We start from the raw sequence: 22,789 nt of genomic DNA on the forward strand, positions 1-22,789 counted from the left end.
GGATTATATTCTTGCATTCCTACTTAACCTGTCCTTGAATGTCTGGTAACAGCACTTACCATTCCCTTCTTGGAAATTCTGTTTGACAGACAGGACTTTGACTCAGAGCACTTCTCCTTGCTTTCACCCTGCTTTTCTCAGCTGCTGTGAACAGTGGGTTTCTGCTTGGATCCAGCTTTCACTGCCTTTAGTGATTCAGCAGAGATCTGGTGCTATGAAGTGTTTCTTTTATTGTACATTGTCATTCCTTTACTCCATTATCCATCACGCCATGTAAATGTTGTCAGACAAATAGGATAAGGACAGTTTTATGCCACTGATAAATAGCTATACTGTGGAGCATTATTTTGGTACACCCAAAAAACTATTTTACTGTCATTTTCATATTGGGAAGGAACACAGTTTTGGATACCACACATCTAAGATCTATTTCACACAGATCTACTTCCAGTCAACATATCTTTGCTGGAATAGTGAGAAAAACAGGCAGTCATACTTGGCTGAAAAATGTTTATATCAAAAATATCTAAAACACACATAATTTTACTGCCACAAATTCTTTGTCAGAACACCCTTCACACAGAAGAAAAGTCTATTGCATCAGACATTTTAAATGGGAAATAAGCATGTCTTGCAGAAAACAACGTAATGTTAAGTGAAAAATAAAAAAGTTTTCACTATTTCTCAATTAAGATATTTTAAAATGAACCCCACAGTTAACCTTTTTTTTTTTCACCTTATCATTTATGCTGCTAGAAGACTTCTGCTATATGTTGACATTTGTTTATTAAGGTCCATTAAAGAAATGCTTAATAACTCTTTACCAAAGATTAATACTTAGTGGTTGCCTTCTGCATGGACAGTTCTCTTTTTGCTTGAAGTTTTACAAGTTTTAATTTAATCTGTCTTTGTACAAGTTAAAAAGATTCTTCATCAATATTCTATTTTTCTTGTAAGACTGTACTTCATGGTAACACATCAGTTTCCATGTGTAAAATGTACATATTACACCCTTATCAAGCGCTCCCCATGTTTTCTCTTTAACATGGAAACACTGGCTCTCTAGCATTCTATTTCTGCTATTAGACGTAGAAAACTATAGAATAAAGTAATTTAGGTTGGAAAATACCTTTAAGTCTCTGTCAAGGTTCACAGGCAAGAAAAAAAGACAGATTAGATTTGAAATCATTTGCAATGATTGCTTCTGCCTGAAACTCGAAGGAGTATGTCCAAGCTGTACTATGTTCAGGTGGCAAGTGGGTATGTTGAAAGGCTGTATAATTTTTTTAGCACGCTTTATACTTTTTTCTCCAAATATTTACCACAGAAACATTTTAGAACTTACAAAGCAACACCGGCCAATTTATAAAAAACCAGAAGTGTTCCTCTGACAGCAGGGCAGAACTAGAATTAGAAAGCCTGAAGGAGGGGCGTCTGTGGGAGCAGTCCTTGTAAGGCTAGACTGTGAAGAGACTTTTTGTAAAGTTATTGGAAACTACTTTGTAGCAAAACTCTTCTAAAAAGATTGGAGTGGAGGGCTCTAGTTCACCTTTTAGCCTCTGCCAAATCTTAGCTATCCCATATCTTCATTTTCAGGAGCAGAGGAATTATTGGCTCTTCTACCAAAAATAAAACTGACAGACAATGGGGTAACCTGCTACTGAAATGCATAATATCCCACTTAAAAGTTTGCCCTATTTGCTGTACTGTTAGGCTCTATAAACTTTTGGTATTATCTAAATTTAGAAAAAAAATTAATTGTACTGTATATATCTATTCATATTAAAAAACATATGCAAGTAATACAAGTTGTTTCTGTTAAGGCAAAATTCTGCAGAACGGACTAGTTTGTGAATGTCACGTGGACAAAATCTTGATTTTTTTTTTTTGTTCTGAATATTCAGGTTCTCAGGTATCAACATTGTTTTTAATTTAATGAATAGGGTTTTCTTTATATTTGATTGACAGTTTTCAATGCCTCCTTCTACACCAAGCAAAGAGAGTTTTATTAGGGACAATGGGGAAGGTATAATTATAGGACCACAAGTCAAGATTAGAACTGCTATTTTAAAGAGAAGGTGTGCCAGATAAAGCATGCTGTGGTAATTAAGCCCACAGCCACATGCAGTGCAATATCCTGATGATTCTTGTGCAAAGCATTACTCTGGCATCTTGGCCAGCCAGATAAGGAAATCTCTGGTTCTCTAAGACGAGTGATCTCTAGCAAGAAGGAATCCGGAGGCTCTGCTAGAGATAGAACACAAGTATCAGATGTACAGGGCATATTACTTTATCTGGTGCGGCTTGTTTAAAGATAACACCCATTTTTTTACCTTCACTGTGATAAAGTAAATTAGTTATTTATCTTATAGCTTTGACTAATAATCAGTGTGGTCATGATCTGAAGCTGTTACACCACAGTACAATTTGTTCTGACAAGTTATAAACAAGGCAGAGAAATACACCGCCTAGACATACTTTGAAGTGGTGTCATGGGCCTCATACTGCAGTGTAAAACCCAATTTGGAGAATGATGATGACACTATCACAGCTGAGGAGATCAGTTAATTTTAGAAGATGATAACAAGTACCTTGGTGAGATTTTGGAGGACAGGGGTGAATAGTTTGTGACTTACTATAATCATGCCTTCTTGGTGTCTACACTGCCTACTCTCAAAGAAAAAAATTATTCCTAATCAAAAATCTAAACTAAAACACAAACCAAAAATATTTTCAGAAATCCAGGTGTGATTTCTGAAATCATGAGTTGCTGCCACAATTTTTTTCTCCCCAAAATTCTATTTTGATTTTGGATCTTCAATTGCATTTTTGATTGCATTTAGACAGGGGAAAAAAAAAAGGGGGGGGGGGAGGGGGCAGAAGACCTGATGTCTTCTATCTGTTGTTTTTTTTGTTGTTGTTGTTGGTTTTTTTTTTAATTTATAAAAAAGACAGATATATGTTAGCAGTCATAATCCCATATGCAGAAAAACGATTGATCACATCCTATTACGTGAATAGAGTTTTCATTCCCTATCATAAAGAGCTCACCGAAAAATAGTCCAGGCATTAACAATAATACATAGCAGTCTGTACCGAAAAAAGAAAAAAAAAAAGACATAAGGTTAAAAACTGGCAAATTCACATCTAGAGGCCAGTCAGTTCTCTAATCATATCACCTGTACTTCCTTTTTGGCTAATCCAATATGGTGTGTATTTTTTCCTATATACTGTTGCAGTAGACCATCAGTGATTAGAAGACTTAGATGATGAAGAAAACAAGGCTTTTTGAATCTACAAATCTTCATCTAAGATTTGTGGAGTTTTTATGTCAGTGTTTAATTAAGGCTGAAGACACCCCTAGATGAAGTAGGTTTCATCCCAAATATGTAGACATGAGGACAGAATTGATAATTGACAGAAAGTTCTGCTCTTTAATTTAGAAACTTAAAAAGAGCCTTTGCCCTTACATTTTCTGATTATATCTGAATAGTTGCAGCACCGTGTCTCCAATTAACATTACAATCAGCTCTGTCCAGAAGCAAAGTATGCATACATACTTTCACAAATATCTTCCTTACATTCTTCCTGTTATGGTATTTTTAACTTCCATATGCTATTAGATGTTCTTTAAATGGGGCTAAGCAACACTTTTGTCATAAAGGCAAAGATTCAAACTTGGTAGCAATGAGAATCTTGATAAGATTAAAAGCAGTGACATTTCCTTAGAAAATAATACAGTTTAAGGTTGCCCTAATGTCACTTCATCATGGATATGTATTTAACAGTCTTGACTGATTTTACATACTTTGTGACATTTTTTTAGCCAAGATTTATTATACACTTTCATCTCAGCTTTTATAGGAGAAAGAAGATTTTCAGCCTAAATTGGAATTCCTGTGGTCTTATGGCAGGACTGGACCTGTAATGAGCTGAGATTAACACTGATGAACTTCCGTTGTCTATACAAAATAGCCACAGAAGTCATATGAAATATTTTGCCAAAGGTTTTTACAGTTATTGTGTTTATATTTTAACAAGAGACCATCTTGGAAAAATGAGTGCATGTGGGCCTTATAATATATTCCCTTTTAAACACTGACTTGAAATATATTCCTAAAATGTAAGCACAATAGCTGTAAAAACACAGAATAAATTGGCATCCAACTGAGAAAAAAATTTTAAAATTCCAATGATTTTCATAGAGAAAAGAACAAGAGCTGAGCAGGAAGAGTAGTTAAACATTGGAACAGGCTCCCCAGGGAAGTGATGGAGTCACTGGAAGTCTCTGGAAGTGTTCAAAAATGGGTAGATGTGGCACTTCATGATGTGGTTTAGTGGGCATGGTGGTACTTGATTGAAGGTTGGAATTTGTGTTCTTGAAGATCTTTTCCAACCTTAATATTTCTACTATTCTATGAAGCACTGGTCCTGTTTAGGTCTTGTTTTTTGTGAAAGCTCAGTGGTGACCAAATGAATCTTTTTCTTTCCCCGCGTCCTTCTTGGAACTCCACAACTTTAACTTGACTGTTACTTACTTGTGCTCATTTCTGTTATTAAGAAATCAGGTAAACTGTTTTGGTAAGAATGAGCAAACACCACTTCTATGGAAACTAAATTGTTAACTAGAATTACAGAAAAATTGCATAGCAGAAGCTTGCAAAGTCTTCTTGGTGTATCTCAACAACATAACTGCCTCATGATTATTGGCATATCCCCCAACTTCCAAGATGTTGTTAGTGGCAAACAAAAGTACAGTACAGCTTTCTTTTGTGGAGCATGTGCCATGCAAACATATTCTCACAGGCTTTACACAGTAACACATCTGCAGGGTTGGAAATGCAAGTAAAACAATGTTTTAGCCGTAACATTCTAGTTTTGTTGAAGAGAGTTTCTTACAGCATCTTCCCAGTGTTGATTTGAACAGGCTCAGCTGCTGAATAGAATGTCAGAATATCTTCACCTTTACTCCACAGTTGGTTTTACAGAATTTATTTTCATAGGGATTGTGTTGCTTACAGGAATTATATGCTTGTGTACTGTGTAACCTCTCTTTCCTGTTATTAGTGAATAAATATTCAGGGATTTTATATTCTAGTGACTATTAATTTATTTCTTTCTAAATTATGTGTCTATCTGCCTGACCAAACTCTTAAACCATTTCTATAAATGCAGGTCCTTAAAAGTTTCTAAGGAACTGTTTAAATAAATCCCTGTGTTGCCCATAGCTCTAATGACTACTTTTGCCTTCACTTTATGCTATACAACTGTTTTGCATCTGAATCTTCCCAAAGTATGGATTGCTAGCATAAAAATATCTGAGAGCATTAAAATGTACTAGTAAAAAGAGCTGATTCTCTTAAAATAGTTTTTTGAGGCTTACAAAATCAAGCCAATTATAAACTGAGCCAACTGAGACAACAGCATTTTCAGGTAGCAAAAAGGATAAATAACAGTAAAAATGTCTCTTGAACATAGTCATTTCCACAGGCTCATGTACATACCTCTGTACAAGGCACTTAGTGCAACTCTTTTTACTTGTTAGTTGATCCTGCCTTAGTTGAGAAACAGAAAAACTGTATTTTTATAAAAGTATCACTGCTATATTGAAGCCAGTTCTATATGATACTCTGCTAAGAGCAGTGATTTGGTGTGTGACAGACTGACATCTCCTACCTTCCCAACCACCAGATCCCATGCAGTTTGGGGTATGTATATGCTCCATATGACCTCTTGAATGTGTTCTTCTTTGCCTGGTGCCTTTAAAGATTGAGTGGACTAGGGCCAGGAGTGAGAGTAAGCGCAAATCTCATTCTTTATGATTTTCACCGTGGTATTAGGAGGCAAAGGGATGTAGTCTTTGCCTTCTGGATTGTTTATATTTATTTGTCAATATCTGTTTAATGCAAAATACAGAGCAGAATCAGGAATCTGAATCACAGCCTTTCCTTTCCAGGTGACAGTACCCTTAGTGCCAAATGCTGCACATTTTTTCTTTCCCTATTGCAAACCAGTCTTTGACTTGTTACTTCAAAACCAGTGCACTCCAGTAGCTTAACAGTGTTTGATGTCCTGAGCTGGCTATTAGCTGCAGTAAAAGAAGAGGCACTTGCTATTTTCATGCCTTTTGTGGCACATTAGGCAGCCACGTCGTTTTTGGATGAGATATTTATGTGTATTATTAAATTATGTTTATTATGTCAGTGCCTTAAGCACAGAGCTTTAGAGCATGTGGGCCCTAACACCCATTCCACTTCTCAGATGAGATATTCCCACATGACACAGGCAGGGATTTTCTGGAGTTGACTCCATATATTCCAATAAGACCAGCAGTTAAAATCACAGATGGCTCATGAACAAAGCTCTAAAAAGTCATTTTCATCAAGTTTTGTATTTTGTCACCACTGTCATCTCTCAGGAATACCTCTGTTCAAAGCTGGCTCTCCCACCAGCTGAAATCACTTGGGATTTGTGAGATCCTGCCCAATGGGAATGGTACAGTGGATTTAAATGCCAGGAGTTGGTCATCTCCTGCAGAGTAACCTGGCTGTTCTTACTGCTTTTAAAACACAGGAGTTGTACATAACAGCATCTACAACAAGAAATAATAGAGAAGGCTGCCTAGTGTGAGTAGTAATGAAACCAGGGGGGACAGTTCACACCTTCTGCGCTGCATACTTTCAAATTGGATTTGGACCAGTCTTTGCTCCTGTGCTGAGAGCATTTTGGAAGTGCACGAATGCCAGCAATAGGCGAGCTTATTCTGGGAGTAATTGAGCCAAGTGGCCTGAGCAGGAGATACATGGAGATGACAGCCATGTGTCTGCCTACTTAGACTCTCAGGATTCAAAAACCACAGGGCAGCTTTCTGCAATTTCAGCCCTTTTAATGCATTTGAGCCAATAGGGGCAAGGTGAAATGGAACTTTAAATTGTAGGATATTTTTGTTTTCTGGAGGGAATGGTTAAGTCAACTGAATTTTGGTCTCCTGGCTCTCATGGTTCCCCAGGGAGGAACAGGGTTTACCACTGTTTAATAGGCAGAGATTTTTCTTGCTGGTCTCTTTGAAAGCTGTCAGACAGAAGTGTGCAGCCAGTGGACTATGATGCCTCTCTAAGGCTTCCTCCCAGCTGTCTGCAACAGTAGCAATACTGTGTCCTGCTTGAAGACCCACCATTCACGCTAGATGGGTCTGGCTTACCCCAGTTGTTGTGAGCCTACAGTGAATTCCTCTGCACACGTGCATAAATATCGCTGTAGTAGTCACTGGTAAGGACTGCTACAATTCAGTAACAATATTTCCCTTAACAATGCTGTTTTCACTCAAATTTCCTAAGCAGTTTCCTTAGGAGCTAAAACTGTCCAAGGTCAGGTAACTATGTGGAAAATCCATGCCACTCTGTGTACAGGGGGTTAGCCATGCCAGGATGTAACATGAAGCAGAAAAACGCAGCTACTTGTCAGCCTGTAAACAGTAGTCTTATACAGGAGCCTTTAATACACTTTATGCCAACGAAATCATTAATTAATTGCAAGGCTGTGCTACCTAAATGTCTGCAGCCACAGTGGAAAAGCTATCAGAGGAGCGAGTAGAAGTATAGGAACTCAGAGCTCAATTGCCTGCTCCATCTCCACCTCAGTGCCTGGCTCACTTCCTTACTTTTCATGTGCCATACACTGCTCTGCAAACATAACTTTGCAAACATTATGTGTAGGTGGGCCTCACAACATCTCTGTGAAGTAATTAAGCACAGAAACCTCACACTGCAAACAGGGAAAAGGAGGCTCTGAGCTTGGCTTTCTTGCCAGGCTTATGGGAATAAGCAGTTTCACAGTAATTCAGACAGTTTCAGGGTGTTGCTATATTTCAGCAATTGTGAGGACTGTGTTCATCTATGGAGTTTGATTTGATTCACAGCAGTTTCATCTGCCCAGGGTGGACTTGGTCTCTCTCTATTTATCACTGTGGGCTGCTTTGGAGACTACACAAAATTTAAGATGATTGATGTCAGCTGTTCTGTGCCAGTAGGCCATAAAGAATTGTCCCTGGTATCATAATTTACTAAGATAGACAACACCATAATGTCCAAACTGTAAAGTTCAGAAAACAACTTTGTTTTACTAAATCTGTGCAGATAATTATTTTCCAGATAATACTTTGTCGTTAATGGAAGCACTGATCAGATCCAAAAAAACAGATATAAAAAAACCATATAGCAAAGTATTGATTTGTGATTATATTTGAAAGCACTTTTCACAAAGTATGGATTTAAATTCTTTATTCAGGACCCTATTCTAAATTCTTTCCAAAGACTGGTCTGATCTGCTGGTCTATCAGTTACTTGGTTTACTCTTCAGAAGGATAGGTAAACATTATGAAGAACTGAGGCTATAGCTTGTTCATGTTTTCACATATGAATTTGCATTTGCTCATGTACATACTGAATTCTGGGCAAAACATTTTCCTTTCCTTTTGAATAAAGTGTAAAGAGGTTTAAAAATACGTTAACCTCTTCTGGTTTAGAAAAAGTCAAGATATCTGGTAATTTTAGTGTTCTGGAAGCAGAGACCACTGATGTCACTGGCCAACAACATGTGTTTCTTCGAAGGCTTGATGATGCTCTCTCTTTGGGAGTAAGACTACCTTATTGTGATGATGCATGGGACAAAGAGTGTTTCTGGCAGGCTTTGAAAGTATCAGTGCTTTGGTATAAAGGCTAGAGGTGTTCTTTGTTAATAATCTCTGCAGGAGGCAAGGTAAGACAGTTAATTCCTTTTTGCTGAGTAAGAGATTAGGTCTCCCAGATGTAAAATATGAGCTGCCAGGATTTGAAATAATAGTTAGACAAAATTTTCAAACATGGTTAGAAAGGGCCGTGGAGATATACTATTGTGACTACTGTGCTGTGCTTAGTCTTCTTAGGGAGGGCTGAGCACTTTTTAAAAGAAGCCTTGAGTTTTCATTGTGCCTTGTGGTTTTGGTAAAGATTGCTGGAGAATCCTCTAACAGCATACTTTCCACATTATCTCTTCTCAAGCAGCCCTTGCACACTCCCAATTTTCCCTTTTAAAATATCATATTAATCCTTTATGTAGCTGACTGGTGGGTGGAGGTACTCATGTCCTGGACACTTGTGGTGAAGGTCAACAGAGGAGACAAGGTTGCACTATCTTGTGTTTATTTTGTGAAAATATTCAGGAACAAAATTGTAAAATATTTATTTTATGCATTGTTTCAAGTATTGTGCAAAACCAATAAAAGTAAGTTGAAAGAAAACATCAGCATTTCTGATTTTAAATATCAAAGGACAGGAAATTCTCCATCCTTGATTTTCCATTGGGATTATAGCAATTTGCTGTTTTGAAATTCCCTGCTTTAGTGTGATATAATGTGTAAACGATAAGCAGGATCAGGATGACATTGAATTTCAGCTTTGTTTAGTTTCAGTCAGGCCATTCAGAGCTATCACACCATTGTAAGGTGACATCCGTAAATTTCCAAAGATATCACAACCTAAACACTTTTTGATACTGGATTAACATCCTTTCCATGGGAATGACACATTTTTAGTCTTATTACAGGCTTCTGTGTTATTACAATAGGCTTTTTAAATCCCTTCTATACAGTCCCCAGACAAAAATAAATGTGTGATCAAACGATGTCAAATCTCCATGTAGAGCAGGGAGGTGAACTTAGGACAGAGCTTTCTCTCATAAAGCAATATAACAGTGGGAAAACTTCAGGATACTAACCACACTGGCCCATGTCATATTTGGAGCTGTTGTTGTTAGCGAGCAGCAGCAGAAGAGCTCAGTAGCAGCTAAGCAGAGACTGTCTAAACAGAGATGAACAGTCAGCTTTGAATGAGGGGCTATGTTATCACAGTGATGTCCAGAAAGCGACGGGTGTCTTATGGCTTTGAGTTTTGGTGGACATTCAGTGATGAACAGGAACTGTTATTTAACTCATATGTGGCTAAAAGAATAGAAGACAGTAGTTTTGTTTAATGATGGTGGTTTAGGAGTCAGGTGTATAGAGGAAAGATGGCTTTCTGCTCGCCAGAAAAGCAGGGTTGAGTCTTGCTTGGGATCTGAGTTGATGGCTGCTGTCTTTTTTGGCAGCTTTCTCTTTTGGCTGCTGTCTCCTCTGTCTGCACAAGGGGGGATGCTGAGTGTTGTCCACATCAGTCTGTGGAAATTGGAATTTCTAGGTAGCATTAGCCCAGGTGTCAATAGACCTTCTAATTCAGCCAGAGAATGATTTCCAATGGCCAAAGAGGTCTTCTGTCTGTCATGTGTATATCAATTTATCAATGGCTGAAAACTGAGCTAATCAAGTAGCCAACTTCCTTTGTTAGAGAAATCTAACATTTCTGGCAAACGATTTTCTTTTTCGTTTACAGAATCTAATATTGCAATGGATGTTTCCCAATGCACTGAGGAAGGAGGCCCCAGACAGTTGTGAAATATCACACTAAACACAAGAAAAACATTGAAAACCCACACAATAACTTTCTTATCCTCCTCTTGGATTACTGTACAGCCAGATGGGAAGATTAGTTTGACTTAGAGGTTTTTTCAACTTAAGGAGTTTTTTGCTTGGTGATTGTTTTCAAAATTAGAATCTCTTTGGTTTCAGTTTTACATCTTGTTACCAAATCTGATTTTTCTGGAAACAGAAATTTCATGAGGATAAACCCTTCCTTGTTTCCCCTTAAAAGGAAGTCCTCATTCACGTTTTTGCACAAATCAAAATCATTTCATGCAAAATGAATGTGTCAATACGAAATACAGCACAGACCATCTGATCTGCACTGCTGGCAGTGCTCACCCTCTCCCCACAGCTCCTTTTGCTGTGTGATGCTGGCTGATAGTCCAGGGACTCACCCAGTAGCTTTCAGATGGGGAGGGAGGAGTGTGGGGGTTGGTGTGTGTGGTCATCTGCAGATAAACAACCACTGCTGTACCAGCCAGGATCTTTACTCCCTCTGCAGATCAGAGTCAAACAGAGCCTCTCGTGCTGACCAAAATATTGCCTGTATGTGCTGGGTTTATTTATTACAGGTTCATAAGGAAGAAAATGTTCAACAAGCACAGGACTGTTTTAATAACCATGCTCTTAAGTTACCCAGGTGCCTCTCAAGAATAAAATCTTCACAGAGTTTCTGATCTAATGTGACATTTGTTTTCAAAGTATCTACCCTCAAATCTGATTTTTCTGGCCTAAGTCTCTTAGTTGACTTTATGAGTTGAGAGTACTCATCAGTCAACACTATTAGTTCCTGTATTTAGTCATCCATTACTCAAAAAGATAAATGTAGTCATACAGTTAATGTAAGAAATAGCGCACAGAAGTACAGGCAACTGGAATGTTACTCCCTGCTCTTTCAGTGGGCTGGTGACCTTTAGCAAGTTTGTGTAAGCAGTCCTTTCCTCCTTTTCCTATCTGTACACTACCCAACTGTAAAATCTTACCTGCCTCAAGGGTAATATTAAATAATACTATAAATAAAAACCGAACAAAAATATCCAAAGGACAACAACAAAAAATTATAAAAATCAGAACACTAAATGTTTTTCACTTGCAGAGACCTGCTGAAAACTCAATACATTGCTCGTGTCAGGCTCAGCATGACAACTGCTGCAGTCACTTCAGTCAGTAGGTCAGAATTTCATTGCCAGCATTCAAATAGGAGAAATGCCTCAGCACCCATAATACAGATGTACCTGAGCAACATGAGTTTACACACAAATGCAAATTTCATGTGTTTTTATATAAATAGGGGGTACTTCAGAACCTCCTTTAATTGGAACCCAACACTTTCCTATTCAAAATCTTGTTTGCACTGAACAGCATTTTTACCAGCGTTATTAATTAAGACCATGTAGCATAAAATGAACGGCACCTTTAGATTTTAAACTCAGCAAAGATAATTAGATACCTTTATTATTTATACATTATGTAAAATCTGTTTTGAAAGAATTTTTGAAAATGCTAGGAAAGTAGGTTTAAACAAAGTTTCTAAAAGCTGTAAATAAAAGTCATTGTTCTTCTTTGTAAAAAAATTATGTGGATGTACTGCTTGTAATATGTGCAATTTTTTCAGAGTCACATGGCTCAGGTATATTGCAGTATATGGGAAACCATGACTCATTTGTAAAGAATGGCAAAGGCCTGCCATATGTGGATACTAAAGATACCATAATAACGTACAAATGTTTTTAAAAGAGAATTTTTAAGAAGTGCTTACAGATTATGGCAAAGTGCTTCTGGTCCTTGCTCTCAATCACTGCACTGCACAGCTTCTAAATGTACCACTGCTTCCCACAAGGCACAATTTACTCAGCAATCCTTACCTCCGTGAAATTATAACTGTATTTTTATGCTTCATTATAATAATTGTATTTTTTATATACAAAGGTATATAACAATATAAAATGGGGAAATGGGAAACATTATTTTGCTAACTGCTTTATCATTTTTTAAAGCTGAGAAGAAATAACAAGATTTACCCCTAGCTTCAGAAAAGGTTTTCTCTTTACTGTGAAGAAAATGGCATATTTTCCTTCAACTGTTAGTGAGCCTCACAGCTGTATTCTGCTATTCACCTTGTACTCTTCCCAAGTGGTTAGTTAGTCCTAACAATTGTGGCCATAGCAGTATTTAAAACATCTTTTTAATTCCTTCACAAAACCACAGTGAATTTAGAGTTATTAAACAGTCCATGCTGTCCTCTTTCTATGACCAAACATTCTGGATATCCCACATCCCAGTGAGACCATTTGCAACTCCCCTAGTTCTGCTTCCCTGGAAGCCAGCTTACTGTCATGTGGCAACTGGGAAAGCATTTTTCCAGCTGTGCAGATCCAACCTCTATCCATTCAGGATGAATGCTGATTGTAGGGTCCAAATATACAGCCAGTGTTTACACTAAGAGTCAGCTGAATTTCATGAAGAGTTAGGCATCCAGGCTTTTCTCTGTAATCAGGTGGGCTAAATAAGTCTCTAGAAATTTCTCTCTTTCTTCCTTTATGAGCAGAAAAATCTAGAGCTCAGTTCCTTCAAATGAGATTCAAAAAAGCCCACCATAGTTTCAAATATGATGTACATGTTAATTCTTGAGAATTTTATAAAACAGACTTCTACAATATAGAGACTTTATTTAAAGAAATAACTTGGTAAGGTACTCAGTATCTTAGCAATTGTTTGAAAATATACAGAGAGAATGATTTTTCCTGAAGACTATCATATAAAAATTGGGAATTAAAGGAAAAAACTTCAAAACCAATTGGTTTTGAATCCCATCTTTAACAGAAATACATAATAGGAGTCACACTTAAATGACACAAGACAAAAGTAAACAGATCCAAGAATAAAATCTTTTGCTAACAAAATTATAGAAAATGAACCCAGTTTTCTCTTCGGGAGATCAGTAAAGAATAAACTACACATGGCAGGTATTAGTCACATTGCTTGATACACCCACTGCAAGAAACTCAGCAGTGGTGATAAGATTGGTAACAGACACTGAAGAGAGATGATGCCATCTGTGTTAGTCAGAATCAAATTGATTAATACTAAAAACGAAACGGATTGTCTGGTTTTGTACAGACAGGTAGGGGATATATGACAGACTCCACCAGTAAAATGCTCACCATGTTGACTTCGGCAGGTAAGAGTGGAAGATATGAGCAAAGCCAGGCCAAAAGGCAATCTAAGATTATTCCCATGACAACAGAGGTTAACACGTTAACATTTCTTAATCCTACAGATGAAGTACAGTTCTCAGTTTTCCCCCGAAACGCAGTATCCAGTTGGACAGGGAGTACAGCAGACATGCCTTTTTGCAAAATTCTTGGTGTTTACTACTTACAGCAGGAAGACATCTCTTCAAGAGAATAAATCCAGATAAAGGGAGGGATCCACAGTCAACAGAGTCCTTCTCTAACTTTCACTTAGATCCCATAAATAGTAGGTGTTGTCACCTCTTAGAAAAGCCTGAAAGAATAGTAACTACCTCCTTTTTCCTGTTTCTATTACAAAGAACGCTGGTTTAATACAGAGGCATTCTATGAAATTAATTTGTACCCTGTCTTTTTCAATAAATAATATCTTTCTTATTTAATGTGCTTTACTGTATGTTGTAGTTAAAACATGATCAGGATACTGCCTGGATTATACATGGAAGTGAACTCTATAATAAAATTTCAGACTTGTTTGAATACCTGCTCTCAAACAGGATTATGACAGCAGTTGCAGCTAGCTATGAAACTGTAACGGCTTTATTTTCTCTAGACTAGAGATTGATAGCTCTAAAAGACACTGAGTGCAGACAAGGGAACATTTTTTTTTTTCCCATTGAGTGTTTTTGCTGGGTTTTATTCTAGTTGTTTCTGCAGTCTAAAATAAGCCTCTTTAGAATGAAAAGCTTCTACAAGTTTTGTATGGAGAATCAACATGCAAATCACTTGGGAAGGCCTTTTGACTGCTAGAGGAGAAGGAAGATACCTGGGCAATTAATTCCTTGTGTAAAATCCTGGGCATTTCATTCCTTGTGTGAGTTCCTATGATGAGTTTTACCACAGGAAAAGAAACATTTGCAGGTACTTTTCCTTTTCTTTTACATTCTCAAGGGTAATGGATGTAATCTTGGCTAAGAGATTATAATCCGAATACGTTCAGAAGTGAAAGAAAAGACCAGCTTTGTGCAATTCTTGCCAGCAATACACCTATTTCGAACTGATGTTTCCACACATAAAACAAAGCAAAACAAAGCAGTTTGCTTCTGGGAATCATTTTCAGGGAGAAAAATAGTCTTTTTAGCATTACTGCAAAAGACTGCAACCTTGGAAACAGTAGCTAATGTGTCAAAAGTGTGTGTATTTCCCCTGTATTTGAAATATGTTCACAGGGATTACTGCAGTAGCATCTAAGCATTTCCTGATAATATAATGGCATATGTATGGCTCCAGATGTTATTAACCCCACTTTGAAAGTTGACAGAGACATTAGTACCAATGACACTTTCTTTTAATACAGAAGATGTTCTTCCACAATGTCTGATATGACAATTTTTGAAATGCAAGTTTTTCCTGTCAAAACAATACTTTCTGTTTTTTAGCTCCATATGTTCTGCACATAGAAACATGATGTATGCTGGCTGTACTTGAATTTATAAAAGCCATGTTTTCAGTGTTAAGGTCACTCAGTTTTTTGGTCTGATTTCCTCTTCTAAGCCGCAGTGATGTAAGAGTATCACAGAACCACAGAATGGCTCAGGTTAGAAGGGACCACAGTGGGTCATCTGGTCGAACATCCCTGCTCAAGCATATCCTAGAGCACACGGCACAGGATTGAATCCAGAGAGTTCTTGAATCTCCCAGTGAGGGAGATACTCAATGAGTATTACACATAAGTAGAATAAGTACTTCTAATGGATAGCTATGACTGTAGACGCATGTGTTAACAAGCTAAATAGATGCCCATTTTTACAGCATGTGTTTGGTAACGTGCTGGACAGGTGCCCACAAAATTTTGTTATCAGGCCAATTTTTATATTATCAGGCTATTGAAGATAGCACTTATATATTAATATTGCTTATAGTGGCGAAAGAGATTAAAAATAAATACAATGTAGGAGAGCTCAAAATGTTTGGAAAGTATAACCAGGAGCAAATTTGGGAGTAAAACTGTAAGTGGTTGGCAATAAACCCAGGAGATACTGTGTGGCATGAGCTATTCAAGTTGTGGTACATTGAAATCATCTAAACAGCTAAACAAAAGAGGTGGTGTCCTCTTTGTACAGAAATTGGGCCCGGGTCTCCTTAGGGCATCATGGGGCCTCAAGGTGTTGCAGAAAGGACTTTGTTCGTACGAAGTTTTATTTGCCCAGTTCCTTTTGGATGCCAGACAAAGTCACCTTAGGGAAAGAGCAATAAGAGAGAGGGAGTGAGAAATGAGGAAGGGAAAAGCTCCTTTTTAACAGGATGGACAGTTCTGCAATCATTTAGCAGCTGTCCCTGAGACCCTACTACCTTCAGACCCAGGCAGTGTGTGGTTCACAAGCAAGGAGCTAGGGAGAAGTAGTATTCTGCCTTCTGCCTCCAAGTGTTTTATTTTCACTTCTGCTGAAGCTGTCAACTTGACAAGACAGTTGTGTCTTCCACATGTGTTTTCAGGTTTGTTTGATGACTTCCAATTCTCTCCTACATGGTTGGTTTGGTCCAGTGCCAGTTCTGTTGCCTTAGTATGCCAGAAAGTGAGTGAAAGCGGTGGACTCATGAACACATCGCTTAATTGTTGGTATGCTTTTGGCATGGCCTGTTCTCACCAACTCCTATTCCTTAAGAATTAAGCCCTATAAAGGATGAAACAGGACTGCCTTAGTACATTCCAATGTTTTGGGGAACCAGGAATACCCAGCTCTGGAGCAGCAGGTGGCCACTGGTGGTTGGTCCTGCTCCGGAAGCAGTCAGGGAGACAGTCTTGTGAGGCCTGTTTCAACTCCCTGGCACTCAGTCTTCCTGTCCCTCCTGCGCTTTTGTCTGCAAACCATACGGTATGCAGTGGGCACACAAAAACAAGCAGGTGCCAAAATTCATCCCACACTGCTCTGAACAGCCTGAGGAGACTTTTCAGGAGATTCATTCTCCCACAGACCTTTGATTCGCTTATTGGAGAGAGTGGTGTGTCAGCTGGTGCTTCCAAGGCTTTGATCCAGTAAATCGGTGGGAATTATATGACAAAAATATGTGGTTGAAGTTGAGACCTAAATTTTCACAAATTAATCCCATATTTTCCTCCTATTACATATTTCAATAGAAAGTGAAAGCTAAAATGGCTGTGACCATCGAAAGTAACTAGGAGAGCAGCCCAGTTCTACAATTCAGAGGAGGAAAGATAATTATGTGGTGAGGAAATGTTTTAAATACAAAGAACTTTGATGTTTCACATCAGAGCAATAATAAATAGAGAGAACCTATTTGCCTTTTGCCTAATATTGATGTTTTCCTCCCATCTTCCCTCCTACTTGGAATGGTTTCTGTGGTGGGAGGATCCATTAGGTAATCTACAGATGTTTTACATTCTTAAACGTAAACTGGAAAATGAATTGTAATACAGATTCGTCCCATGAGGGTAAAAAACTAGTCTGCTCTTTAATGTTTCTTGGATGATGGCACCCCTTCAAAACATGCCTGAAAGTTGTGCCTCACCCATTAATGCACACTCGACTCTAACTTACTGCTTATTAAAACCCAACATTTTTATTGCTTAGTAATTCTGGACTTGGCTCCCAGTGTCCCTGTTATAAAAGTAGAGATGCCATATTGTAACACTGACAGATTCTCATGGGGGTCAGGGCTACTGGCGCCTCCCTAATGAAGTCACACGCTGTTAATTTTTTTTTTTCCTTGACTCAAGAAGAAAACAAAGCAGTTAAACTGCTATATCCATTTTCCAGCAACATTAATCCATTTCAAACCACTCTTAACCATATTAAATCACAGGTTTGTGATAAAATGAATTGCCTAAAGGTTCACCTCGGGCTATTTAGCCCACAAACAAGATGCTGACTACTGGCAACAATGGGTGGTTGACAATTATTGCTCAATTTAGTTGTAATTACTTAGTTTGCTGTGTCTTCTGTTCAGACTAGCTGAGGGTCTACAGTGTGGTTGATTCCAGAGTGAAATGCAGTGCCAGGGCACTGCTGGATATTAACAGTGACAGTGTTGAAAGGTTACTTGAGCAACGTGTTTAATTCCTTGGAGGGAAGAGAAACCTTCCCTTTCACTGGGAAAACTTGGAAGGGGATGAACTCTCTGAACAAGTCAACCAGATATAGCTATTCTACTCTGCAGAAAATCACCCAGGGGTTAAGAGAACCTGAATTTTCAGTTAAAGTATGCCTCAATGCTGATACTAAATAGGGAAGCTGGAAACTTTACCCATGAAACACAGTACAGCTGCAATGTAATAGTTGCAATGCAATAGTAGTAATTTGAATAGCAAAAGATGTAGCATTCTGGCTTCTAACAGTATTTAAAAGGCAGTCATCACTATACTGTGATTACACCATTGTTGCAAGTGGATGGACATACACATAATACACGCCAGTTCAAGGGAAGTGCAATTATTTCCAGCCCAATTTAGTGAAACCCTTGAGTTGCCTAATGTAGGTCTAAATTTTCAGATAAGATTTTATCTGTAATCATTATGGACCCGTTAATAAGTCCTTGGGAAATAGTACATAAAACCAGTCACAATTTTTTATAAATCTTGGGCAATTTCATCAGCTGAAAGATTTTAGTGTTTACATGTGTAATTCTCAAGCTGCATTCATTATACACATGCTTTCATGTAAGAAAGGATAAGTAAAATTCCTGAAGAACACAGTCATCAATTCAAGATCACATGAATAGGGTAAACTTTTGCAATTACTGTCTTCAGAGAAAATTGATCAAATATGGGCCTGTTAAAATTAAAATACAGTGTGATATAGAGAAAAAGGAGCTTTTGTCTCTAAAAAAAGGAAAACAGTGGCTTTATTTCCTTTGCTAAGGCCAACAAAGACCATGGAAAAAGATTCAGCAAAACTCAGAACTATCTGACTTTTAAGTGCTTCTCAAGATTACAGAGTATCAGTAGGAAACTTCCTTGTTTTGCATAAAAATTGATTTAATCACTAGCAGATGTTATTAAAAGGCTTTTATTTTGGGGAAGTGATAGTGGAAAAACTGCAGGTAAGAGAGATTACATAGGTCTGCTTTTGTAGTTCCCGTACTTTCTTTACTTCCTGTTAGGGAGGAGAGGCAGAAAGGGAAGCACAATGCCTTAGATATCCTCCAGTTCCTACACTCTGATAATTAATCAAGTGAATCAACCTTAAAAGGCCTCCCATGCAACCTGAAGATGAAAGGCATGTGGCCTGACTCTTTCTGAAATACTACCCTTAGATTCCACCTATTTATGAGTGGCCTGGTTGGTTTTTTTATGCAAATTTGCTAAGACTTACAATGTAGCACTGTTTTTCACAATAGCAGATTTTACATCTACAATCCTTAGGCAAATAGAATGATGTTATTACATACTAGAGAACATTATTGAAGTACTTTATAAATATGATGGAGAAAGGAACATAATAGGGAAACAGAAATGGGAATAACAGTAGAATTTCTTTTGCCTCTGAGATTATCCATTTATTCATAAAAGCATAGAAACTTTTTGCTCTGCCTTAGATTCTTTTAATCAGTTGTGTTTATGAGTATATCTTTTAACTCTATTTTCTAAAGGAATAAGAAATTGTATGCAGTATTCTAGGAAAAAAAGAAAGAAAAAGCTCTCACCAAGCTAAAAAGTTATGTGGAATTTACTTCCATCTACTATTGGTAAGAGTGAAGCATACTAGCTGAAGGTTACCTTAAAAAAAGAAATCAGTAGATTCCTAAAAAAAAAATATTTGGCATGCAGTCAGTGTGCAGTTAACACATCTCCCATGTTTGGAGGTACAATAATCCCTGTCAACTCCCGCAAAAAGAAAATAATGCAGTATTTATTATCATGTTTGGCTGATTGTGTACATCAAGTACCCCCCTGATTATTGCAATGTTGGAAGAGACATGTGTTGAACACCATACTCAGGACATACAGAACAAAACAGATTAGAGTGAAAAAGCCTATAAATATGGTTCCTACTCCAATAACCTTTTAAACTAGCTTTACAAAACTTGGCTTTAAAAGGTCAAAATTACACATGTTCAAATTTCATGCCAGAAAAATTCCTACTATATTTTTAAAACACTATAGAATCTAACAAGATTAAAATACTTAAATGCTAGATCAGTGTTACTTATATGCCTTTAATAAGTAGAGAATTAACATGCCACTTACTGAAATTTTCATGAAAAACACTTTCAGATATTTACTTGCTGAATTTTGTCATAGAAAAGAGTTTAGACCCATTTATTTCAGTTACTTGATTGGCATCTTCCTCCTTAAAATGAGTAATGCATTAGTTTATCATACAGATAGAAGTTGAATAGAATGACTTCAAAATCCATTTTTCCACAGGTAAAATTTTCTCTACAACATTAAAAGAGAAACCAAAAAACCCCAATGAACTAAGAGCATATTCTGGCTGGGGTATATGCATGCTGTTTATTGCTACATATCTCAAATCCTCAAATGCAGCTGGTGTGAGCCTAAGCATGCTGGAAATGGAAACCCAGCCTACGAATGATCACAAAATACCAGAGAAGTAACATGAGATGCGTTACTGTGTTCATACAGAGTAGATTTTCCATCCATTCTCTGCATGAACTTTTTTTCTGCTAGTTATGCCCTGCTCTGTTGCAGTTTTACTTACACTCTTTTGGTGCAGGGCTTCTTGCAGATTGCCCATTTTCTTGTGTACTCCTCACAGTATTGTGCAAAGTGGTGATCTTGCCTGAGAGCACCCTTCTCCAACAGAGCCTTTCTCTGTGGAAGATGGTGCCTGTGCCTTTTGGTGTTTCCCTTTTTTGACAAGTGGTACTGGGCAAACAGTGTCATCCAGGCTGATTTCAAGCTCTCTTGATTTACTACCTTACTGCCACATTTCTTCTGCCACATTGTGCCACATTTCTTCTGAATTCCATGTCCTTTGGTCCCTATTCTCATTTTTCACGTTGTTTTATTTTAAGCTCCTTTCAGCTGCTCCATGATTCAGTCTCTTTTCCATGGGGGACATGTAAGTTCCATTCTAATTTACTACATTGCAGCTTGTGTAATAGGCTCAATATCATGGCATGCATCTGATCTCAAAAAAGGGAGTTTAAAGTAGATAATTCATTAATTCATTTTCTTATATAAATATTAAAAAAATCACACATGTAATGAACTGCAGGCTGCAATTCTATGTGGAAATACACCTCTATTACTGAAAATATTATTAACTGAGAGCACCTACTTTTTCCTTTTCCCTAGAAAGAGGAAAAAAATCAGTCTACTCCAGAGTACAGTTATTCAAACTATATGAACATACAACGAAGACTTGGAAGGTTGAATTTTACTTGTATTTACCCAGTTCTTTGTTAAATCTAACCAATTCAACACACAACAGTTTTTTATGATTTTCAACAACAAAGGCTCTCACACTTCAGGGAAATTGAACACTGGTGGTATTATTTTCAGCAGTGCTGCCTTTGTGAACTCATCAGCCCAACATCCAGGATTGCCTATGGCAGAGCCAGTTCAGCCAGTACTATACGAGGCCCAGCCATGAAGCCCAAACTGAGATTTAAAGTATCCCAAACTCAGGTATGTCCAAGGTCACTCCCCCTTCTCTCTCTGCTTTCCGTCTGGTTGAAATTAAAAAGTAGAATAACCAGCATCTAATGTCAAATTCCTATTTCTTCTCCCTGATAGGTTCTTCACTGACTCTATAGCCAACTTATATATTTTCAGGAGGGAATGAGCAGCTGCTGTAAGACTAGTTTGGAAATGGATTGGATCTGGAGAGACTTTTGGCCACATCTCACAGTACCAACTACGATGTACAAGCAGGCAGAACAAACCTAAAGAAGGAAGTAAGCCAGTCCAGGAAAAGGGCAGAGGAAGCTTATCTAGCCTAGGAAGGAAATCACAGCACTAGTGGTAAAGTCCCAGTTTAATCCTAAAGATTTAATCCAGAAATCATTCCTCACTTCTAGTTCATGGAAAATATTTGCTAACAGCAAAAATGCGCAAGGAACTCTATTCTTTGGATGAGTTCCTGCTGTATTTCTGTGCATTTTACACATCCAGGATCCATCTAGGTCTTTTCCAGATGCTCTGAGCAGTTTGGTAGCATTTTATTTTTCATCCCACTGACATGTACCTATGAATTTTAACTAGCAACAGAAGTGAAATTGCTGCAGAAGCTCTTTCTCCTGGTATTTCCAGCTGCAGTGCTAGTGGTGAAAAATCTCCTAGGCTGACTGTTGTAACATGATTATCAACCACTTCTGTGGACTGTAGGCATAAAGGGAATTCAGATAAGTCTATGAACTTGTATACAGTTATCTGAATCTTACTTGCTACGTTTTCAAAGTTCATCCACCATCACAATGGATCCCGTGGGATGTTAGTTGGCTCTGGGGAACGTTAGCTGTTTTCCCAGTTTCACAACACTAGGACTGGTGAGTATTGTTAGGTATTTTAAGACACCGTTTGCCAGCCTAAAATGTGATGTTTATATAAATATGTCTGGAATATACAGTACCTCTGAGGGACTGAATCAAAAATAACCAAAGGTTTTCACAGAGCACCATAATTCCAAGGGTGGGGTGGGCAGTGAATCTTGCCATTCTTTCTACCGTCTGTGTTTGTCTAAGAAACGTTGAGAATTGAAAAGATCCTATATTTTAGCATTCTTCTCAGAAGAATGAATATCAAGTTTCTGCTTCTTCTGACCGGAAGCTGGTATAAGAGCATTTGTAAAATTAACTTTGAAATGCAATGTGTTGTTTTTCAATGTTTCTGTAGTATGTGCTCCCACCTAGGAAGGTTAATACAAGCATCTGTTTGCTCTTTTTAGATGTACTGATACATGAAAAGACTCTGTGTGGGACTTCTGTTTGTTTATTTGTATTTATTTCAGTGTGAGGGAGGTGAAAAATTTTTAACAATAGTGAGTTCCAAATGTGTTCATTTATGAAACTGCTGCTCTGTTTCATCTTCTTTGATGCTCTGAGGTTTTTACTTACCTGATTTGTAGGTTTTAATATTTGTTGCAATGTCGCCTTCATTAATTTTAAAAAAACCCCACAA

The 22,789-nt window shown here is 37.7% G+C and overlaps 1 protein-coding gene across 4 annotated transcripts in view; it reads left to right on the forward strand.

Moving 5' to 3' along the window:
* Positions 1-22,789, forward strand: part of PDE7B (phosphodiesterase 7B) — a 169,605-nt gene that overhangs the window by 30,259 nt on the left and 116,557 nt on the right. The window lies entirely within an intron of this gene.

Source organism: Chamaea fasciata, unplaced genomic scaffold (genome assembly GCF_029207755.1).
Source record: "Chamaea fasciata isolate MVZ Bird 193981 ecotype frontalis unplaced genomic scaffold, bChaFas1.0.hap1 SCAF_3, whole genome shotgun sequence".
Classification (NCBI taxonomy): Eukaryota; Metazoa; Chordata; class Aves; order Passeriformes; family Sylviidae; genus Chamaea; species Chamaea fasciata.